The 8,818-nt window shown below is 39.7% G+C and overlaps 1 long non-coding RNA gene across 1 annotated transcript in view; it reads left to right on the top strand.

The window, feature by feature from the left end:
• LOC103599166 overlaps positions 1 to 8,462 on the top strand; it is a 9,870-nt gene extending 1,408 nt beyond the window's left edge. The window contains exons 2-3 of the long non-coding RNA XR_551270.1: positions 1,751 to 1,822; positions 8,012 to 8,462. This is a non-coding gene — a long non-coding RNA (uncharacterized LOC103599166). The remainder of the gene's footprint in view (positions 1 to 1,750; positions 1,823 to 8,011) is intronic.
• Positions 8,463 to 8,818: the final 356 nt, after the last annotated feature.

Below are 8,818 nucleotides of genomic sequence, written 5' to 3' on the forward strand. Positions count from 1 at the left end.
CGGCCAGTGGTCCGCAACCCTCAGTGTCGCACCCATACCGGACCGGGACGGCAACAGGATCGCAACCCTCGGTGCTGCGCCCGCACCTCGCTCAGCCAGTGAGCGGGAACCGGTCTACACGTGGGATCCGAACCCTCGGACGGGAGCGCCGCCGTGCTTCCCAAACGGCGCACTATCCAGTGCGCCACCGGGCCGGCCCTAAACAAATCCATTTCTATAAAAAAAAGTCTTGTAAACTTCCGCTACAAACATGATTTTTTAAAACATCGATATAGAGATTTGGATTACTGACTGATGTTCTCTGAATGAACAACAACAAAAATAACCAAATTTGGAATCCAGAGAACTTCCGCCTTAGTTAAGAAGTTTATATAGTGGATTTCTGGAAAATGAACATGTTGTATTGCTTAATGTTCAGCATAATTTATTATTCAGTGTTCACAGGCATTTTAAAAAATACTTTCATGTACTATGGAGTCTTCTATAAAGCTCACAGAAAAGCTGATCAGAAAGGGAATCCAGTGGATTGGATTTTAAATGGACCTTTCTTAGCTTGCCCCAGTCATAATTCCAGTGCAGATGTTCAAAGTAAACATTCAGGTATCTGCAGACTTCCCACACCCTTCCTGGAACCAGAAACTGGCAAATTACATTAGATCTCATTGTGCATAATCCAGTAGGTGTTGATGATTGTCTTCTGCCCAGTCTGATAGGTAACTTTCCTCTCTGCATGGGACAGCTTTCTGAATGTACTACAGGGAAGCCATTCTTTCTGATTGTTTAGGCACCTTCTGTTTAGAGATCATTTGTCTTCTCCATATCCTGAGCAGGAAGATTAGGTTGGAAGTTCCCTGGTTATCCTGGAACTAATCAGCTCCTATTTTTCCTCCACATTTTTTACTAACTGGCGCCTATCCTGCTTTTGCCTGCCTATCATGTGCCTTCCCTGTACATGACAGAGCTCTGTATCTGACACTGTCACCATCTACATGAAGCATACCACCAAAGGGATCAACAGTAGTGAGGAAGGGCCTCAGATGTAGAGACAGGCTACCTGGGTTTGAATCCCAATTTCAGTACTCACTAGCCTTGTGACCTTGGGCAAGTTACTTAGCTGTTCTATAACAGGGTAGCAGAATCCTGCTTCTTAGGATTATTATGAGGATTAAATGATTGAACAATGCCTGGTACGTGGTAGTGGTAGGCATTCTCAGTTACAGCTAGTAAGGTGATCTAGTGTAGTGGTTCAGGGTTCAGGCTCTGGAGCCAATTGCCCTGGTTTCAAATCCTAGCTCTTTCACTCACTAGCTGTGTGTCTTGGGCTACTTACTGTGTGTGTGTGTGTGTGTGTGTGTGTGTGTGTGTGTGTGTGCAGCTGCAAAATTAGGACAATATTCTTCATGAGATTATTGTAAGAAACAAATTACTAGTAAATACAAAGCACTTAAATGGTGCCTGACCTCTGATCTATACTGATACTCAGTAAATATTACCATCCCCTTATGATTGACTTGTATCTTTATGTTTCTCATAGTCATTTGTTGTTCTCGTGTTATCTTAGATTTGACCCCATCTTGTCTATTTTAGCCTGCTTGGATTGTGCTGGAGTTACTCCAAGCTCTTTCAGACTGAATTTATAACTGTAGAGCCCATCTGTGGAGGGTGTTCTTAGGGCACAGCTAAAAGGCAGCATGTAGTGGCATATCCTGGATACCCCTGGTCTAACAGAAGATACCTTTCTTATCACTAGATGTGATCAACAGTTGAATGGACCACCATGTCACGATTAGACACAATGAAATGATCATCTGTGTCAGAACAGGTATGTTGTGGATAGGATTCCTAATTTCCATGGAAAATTGAGCTATGTGAGATCTAAGAGTTCTTCTGACTTTAACTTGTTATGATTTGTGAAAAGTAAAGTAGGATATTTCTAATGAAAGAATTAGACAAAATTCATATGCCTATTTCAACTAAGTTCCATAAAGAATGGAGTATGGAAAAAGTGAAAACTCAGCGGTATCCCTTTGAAGGAATCATTTTAATTCCTTAACCTTGTCTTCTCTCTTGAGGCTTCAGTGGTAGATACTTATTAACCAGTTTAGGCATGAGTCATACTTTATGTCATATGTTTGGATGTGTAACTTAACAGGAATGTTAATCTGTCAAAAAGGACATTACTGGGAGCATCACTTGACCAGGCGTCAGCATGACATTGAGCTACATTATGGGTGTGGAATGCCACGTTGGAGAAATTTGAAAAGGAACAGTTCAGGAAGATGAGATCTGAACAGCATCCAGGAGCCAAGGTCCAAGACACTATTAGGAGTGATGTGGCTGTCCCTGAGCAAAGGTTTCCTATAGTCTAAGGACTGCAGAGGATAAAATGCAAACCAGAACAATGCTGTCAGGTGTACAACCCATGATGTTTCATGGCGAGGTGGGCAGATCTTGGCAGTCTCATTATCACTATACTCTGTCCACCTGAGCAGCAGAGGCTATACTGTTCTACTCAGTGGAAAGATCAAGTTGGATATAGAGGGGTGGAGAAGAAGGCTGGAAATAATAATCCTTCCATGCGTACTTTTCTAATCCCCATTGAGAGATTTTATTTGTATGTATTTATTACACCCCTAGAAAAAGAGCCCCAGAATTTTCCCTCCTGTTTGTTTTTGTGTTGTTTTCTCTTGGTCCATGATGCCAATTGAAGTCTTCAGTACAATGAAACCAAACTGACAGGATGGGAGCAGATTATTCTGCCCTTTTTATAGATATCAAATCTAGGGCTGATCACTCCATACTTGTTTAACTTGCCTATGAGTTCACAACAATTTACCCTGCTCTGCGATCATCAGGAACTTTGAATTTGCCAACATAACCATGCTTCACCATCGCAGTTAGAACCTGGCATTTGGGTCTCTTTTTGGCATTCATGCATTCCATTTTGGTGACACAGAAAGATGGTGGAAGCTATGTGTACATTATTGTGTAAATATGCTAGGGATTTAATTCTGTAGTGGACAAAACCTCCTGCCCTAAAACATCTCCAAGAATTTGCTAAGGCAGATCCTGACTTTCCTGTCTGGCTTAAAATTTGCCTACTGAGTGATTAAAGTATAACCAATGTCAAATGACAACTAAATTGTCCACACTATATCTTGTTACTAATCCTTTTGGCCTGAATTAATTTATCAGATTAGTTGGTTGACATGTTGGCCTTAAAGATGGTGATATTCAGAATGACAAATTTTATAAAAAGGAAGCAAGATAACCTGAGGTTTCAGTTCACACATTTACCCCTGGCTGCTTGCTGTGGGAGGCTTTTGTGCACAAGAGAATAAAAAAGAAAACATGGTTACTTAGTTTAAATTACTATTTAAATTAAAGTTATTAATTTCAAATCCTTTATTTTAGAAAGCTTATAAACTTTATACACAAATTTTGGTATTTTATTTACAAATCTTTGATTTAAAAAACTTATAAAACTTTTTATTTAAAATCTGATTAAATTGCAGATCTCACGAATTTCAAATTCCTCTAAACATTTTAATACTATTTAAACTTAAATACATATATTTGTATTCCCCTAGTCATTCTGAAATATGACATCTAATTTATAAAAAGGCAGACTTGCAGGCAGTGGTGTGCTAAAGCCAGCTTGCACAGGCTTGGCAGAGCTTGGGAAAGCTGATTGAACGCATCTTTTCCCAACTTCAGCTTCAGTGACACCACTGTTTGGTAACCTTAAATCAGCCATAATGGGAGTATTTATATAATGGAAATTGGCTACTGCTACATTTACCAGTACACCACTGCTAAAAATCTGAAACAAACCATCCAAGACACTTAAAACACTACTGAGAAACTTAGTAAGTCAGAACTTTTAGATTAAAACAGATTTTCTTAAACAGTGAAATAATGTTCATAAGCAAACTCTTTCAGACCTGTCAAATAAAAATACCACAAGTGAAATTAAATACAAAGTCACAAGTTTATTAGGTCAGATTCTCTAATATACCAGGGTCTCTTAAATGCTCAAACATCTTGAATAACAAAACGCACTAATTATTATGATGATTACAAAACCATTACTATAAGTATTGTAGTATTGTAAGTTTGATTTTCTTCATTTTCTTCTAAAGTCATTTATCAAACCAAGAGAAGAGATTTACTATCTCAGTTTGGTTGAGTTTATGACCAGAGGTCCTACACAAGGACCTGGGACCTGAGGATCATATTTCCAAGTTAATTCCTCCCAAATCACAAGTTAGCACAAAAAGCCCGTTCTGAAGTACTAGCAATTAAAAAACCCACACCTTCTCTTACAATTTTTAAATATAATTTGTAATTGCTTAATTTGAATTGATTGAAACGTACACTCTATCCTCACCTTCCCACCCTAGGGGTTGATACAGGTTTTTAGAGCCTGAGGCTTAATCACCTTGAGGGGAGGGGGTTTCTTTAAGAAACTGATCTCAAAATTAAAATACAAAAAGATACACAAGACCTTCAAAGAGACCCCCAAGCTTAAGCCATATTAACTTTTTGTTAAATCTGCCTCTGCTCACACCTCCTACCTATAGCAACTGATACCCTCATTGCCAGATTTACACTAAAGAGACTGTGCAACCTCTTTATGTGTTTCCTATTGATTCACTACTTTGGAAATCATTTACTGAAACCATGATGAAGGGATTGGGCCAACAAAAAGAGACCTCCAGTCTTCCTCCATCCCTGGCCAGTCCAGAGCATCTACTCCAGAGGAATCTTAAGGGTTGTATATGCTTAGAGTGGAGCAAACTAATAGCTCCTGAAAACTGTCTTTAGAGCAAGTGCCAGATGGAGCCAGACCACAAGAAGTCATGCTCCTAATCCAAAGAGGTCTAGGCAAAGAAGGAGAGAACAGGTATGAAGCCCAGAAAGCAATTAAGTGAGAGCACAGGTCTGAAATGAACGTAGAGGGTGAAGTGGAGCAAGTCTGAGTTGATAAGCAATGGTCAACTTGTGCATGTGCACATGTACGTACACACCGCATGCACTTGCACACCTCCTTTCCATGGTGAAGATGAGGGACCAAGGGCTATAAGGTCCCTGCAGCTTTGGGAGGGAGGGGGTGTGGTGATGGTGGCGGGGCTGGGGACTCAGTTGTAACAAAGTAGAGTCAGTAATAAACATCACATACTGCATTATTTTACCTTGAGCTAGACCAGCCAATAAAGTTTGGGAGGAGTAGTGGGAAACAAAATAGGTTCACATTGGGCCGAGCCCGTGGTGCACTCGGGAGAGTGTGGTGCTGGGAGCGCAGCAGTGCTCCCGCCACGGGTTCGGATCCTATATAGGGATGACCGGTGCGCTCACTGGCTGAGCGTGGTGGGGCCGGTCTCAAAAAGGACAAAAAAAAAATATTTGAAAATAGGTTCACATTGTTGGAGAAGAGGAAGACACTCCAGATGGTGAGAAAAGGCACATAAGGTAGGAATCGGAATGACATTTGGGGGAAACTGGTATGGCTACAAAGGAAAGAAGGAAGTCCGGGGCCAGATTGTGTGAGGCCTTGAATTTCAAATTAAGGAACCTCATCTTTGTTATCTAAACATTAAGGAACCATTGAAAGTTCTTGACTGGAGAGGTAGAATGATCAAAATACTATTTTGGTGTGCAAGATGAATTTGAGGTAGAAAAGAGACAAGACAAAGATAACCTATTAGTAGGCAATATAATACATAATATATATTTATTTGTGATTTATTGTGTCCTACATTATTCCAACAAGAATTTTAGTGAACTACTAGTGTAACAATTACAAGAGAGTAGGTATGTTTATACACTCTGAGTTGTTTAAAATGATTTGAGGCAGCTCACAAGGAAACATATGCAAATTAACTGTGTGTGTACCTCTTCTGTACTGTATCCCATCATTGTATTTACAATACTATCTTTATCATTAACATTGTGCATTTGTTTCCCCTGCAAAACTATAAACTTCCTGGGGGCAGCAAATAAGTCGTCTTTGAATCTCCTGCCCCTAAGCATTATATCTGGAAATAGTGCTCAATAAATATTCAATGAATGAATGAATATTATTAGTACGGTAGTAGATATTTATTTGCTACCATAGCAAGACTAATTCCTGATCTCCAGGTTTAGGAGTGTGAGGCTGCTAATGCACCACCTCTTTGGTCAGGGTAGGTGGAGGAGCTGGATGTGGCTCAGGGAGCAGACTGGAGACTATAATACCTACAGCTGAAGAGGCTTGGCAGACAGAGATGAAATTGTACCACACTGGTCCACTCCATGCCTACAGGATGCCATGTGCATGTTTTTCACACAGTTTTCCTTAAAATCTGCTAGGAAATGCTCTACCACTCTCTCTCAGTTTATCCAAATTTTACCAATCCTTTACGGTCCAGGCCAGCTCAATTCCTACCTCCTTCCTAGGCCTATCTCCATGCTTGGAGTCCAAGAGACCTCTGCCTCTTCTGACCCTGATAGCACTATCAAGGCTACTTGCTGAACTCTTCCTGGCAATGTTTCTTAACTCTTCCTTTACATATTCTATTCCTTATCTAGATCTGAGCTTCTTGAAGCCAGGGACTGGATCTTATATCTTATTTTATAACACCCTCAGTACCTAGAATAGCTTTTTACTTAGCAGTTCATGCCATACAGAACCACTTGCACTTAACTCAGTAAACGCTTTTGAGGACAGTGACTAATATTAAGAAAATGGCCAGCTCCATTATTGCAAATTTTAAAATTTATATCACAAGTTAGATCATGCCCTCTCTCCCCCGAAATATAACCAAACAGTTTAAATTCAACTTTACGTAGTTGGCCACAATAGTACATGCCTCATTTTGTATCTTATAACCTTAGAGAGGGAATGAAGTAAGACCTGGGTAAGGTTAGAAGTGGTAGCAAACCAGAGCAAGTCCAGAAAATGGAGATAGGAGTAGCCTTAGAATGCAGCCTGGAATCCCTGCTGAGAGAATAATCTCTGAGCAAGGGAAAATTGTTTGCTTAAGAATTATACAAATTGGAGTTCTTATGCAACAAATTATCGCCTTGTAAAATGATATAGTTTTACTCTTGGGCACAACACACATAACTTTCTGAATAATCTAATCTAATAGTATACATTTTAGAAAAACTTATAACGCGTAACGTCTTTTCAGCTACTATCTTATTTAATCCTTATAACAGCTCTATACTAATATTAGCCCCGTTTTACAGCTAAGGATGTTGAAGTTCACAGGTGTAGAAATCTTCCTTCACGTTGCACTCTATGAAGGGGGAATTTGTATGTAGCCCCAGGCCCTCAGGTTCTAGGGTTATGCCCAACTGATTAGGTCTTTTGGTAAGCCTTTTGCATTTTCTAGGAAGCTTTGTTGAAAAAAAAAAACCACAACAACAATGAAACCATATCCTATCCTTTGCAGCTGCCCTGCATTGATCTCCATAGCTACTGCAACCCAGTGTCTTCAGAGTTGGGTGGTTAGGGTGCTTTTGCTGTCCCTTCACTTGAGGGAATTGATTTCTCTGGCATTGTGAACTGCTATCTTCAATACCAATCTTCTTTCTTCTATCACTAGATCATGTAAAGAGATAAATAATGACTTCTGTATGTCTGAAATATTTCTGAAGATTTTTTAAAAAGTAGATCGCCCCTTCTGAGAAAATAGATATACGAATAAAATAATTCCCCATTTAGAATGTGAAGTTTTAATAAAATCAACAAAAATAGCTACCATTTACTAAGTACTTACAATGAACCCTTAGATTCGAACCCTTCTCCATGGGGGCTAATACCCATTTGTCCCCAGTAGCCATGAGAGTACCAGGCACAGTATAGGTACTCAAGAAATATCAGTATATGTAATAAATTGATGGCAGGTGCAATGCAAACAGCTTTACATGCATATCTCACTTAATTCCAACTTCCTTCCTGTCACCGACCATACACATACACACACAACTTAATGAAATATGTGTCTTTATTCCCATTTTACAGATGAAGGAACTGATATGAAGAGGAGTCGAGTAATTTATCCAAGGACACATGGCTGGTAAATAAATAGGCTCTGACTTGAAAACATCTCACAGAACCTTAGCCTGGGCTCCAGGGATAGAATAGAGTGGAATGGCACAGATCAGAACCTTCCATCACCACGGTAGCTTCCCAGTGGCTGATCCACACCAGTGGACTTGGAATAGGCTTTGAGTTGCTGTGTGTTAAAGGTAAATTATAGTAATATATCAATAGAAACAGTAATATATTTTCTGTGTATATACAGTCAATGCTTGTTATTGTGGTAGTTATGTTCTGTAGTCACCACAAACCCTGAATTAGCAAATACTGAGCTGTTGCTCCTAAGAAAAGTAGGTTCCCGCAAACGTCTGCCCACTACATTTTTGTCAACCAATCAATACATAACCTTATTCTATGTATGTTTCTGTTTGAAGACATCTTATGTAGTATATGTTGATTCATTAATAATTGATTATTTGAACACACGAACTCACAGCTAACAGCGCTATAGCTCATGCCTAAACAAAGCTTGTCTAACACATGTATTTGCTCCACATGCACATCGTGTACCGAGGAACACTTGATGGCACTTCAGAACTATACTTGAGGGCCATTTTAAATAGCGAAATTAACAAAACCCACAAAAATGTGATACTAAAGAGACTGCAGAAAGGATACGTTTACAGCATGAGAGCTGGAAAAAGGCAAAAAGTAGCTTCGTTCGAGCTCAGCCAGGAACGTGCAAGTCACATCAGGAGACTCATTTTTTGCCACACTGCACCTGTCCTT

The sequence above is a fragment of the Galeopterus variegatus genome, unplaced genomic scaffold (genome assembly GCF_000696425.1).
Source record: "Galeopterus variegatus unplaced genomic scaffold, G_variegatus-3.0.2 Scaffold2876, whole genome shotgun sequence".
NCBI classification, from domain to species: Eukaryota; Metazoa; Chordata; class Mammalia; order Dermoptera; family Cynocephalidae; genus Galeopterus; species Galeopterus variegatus.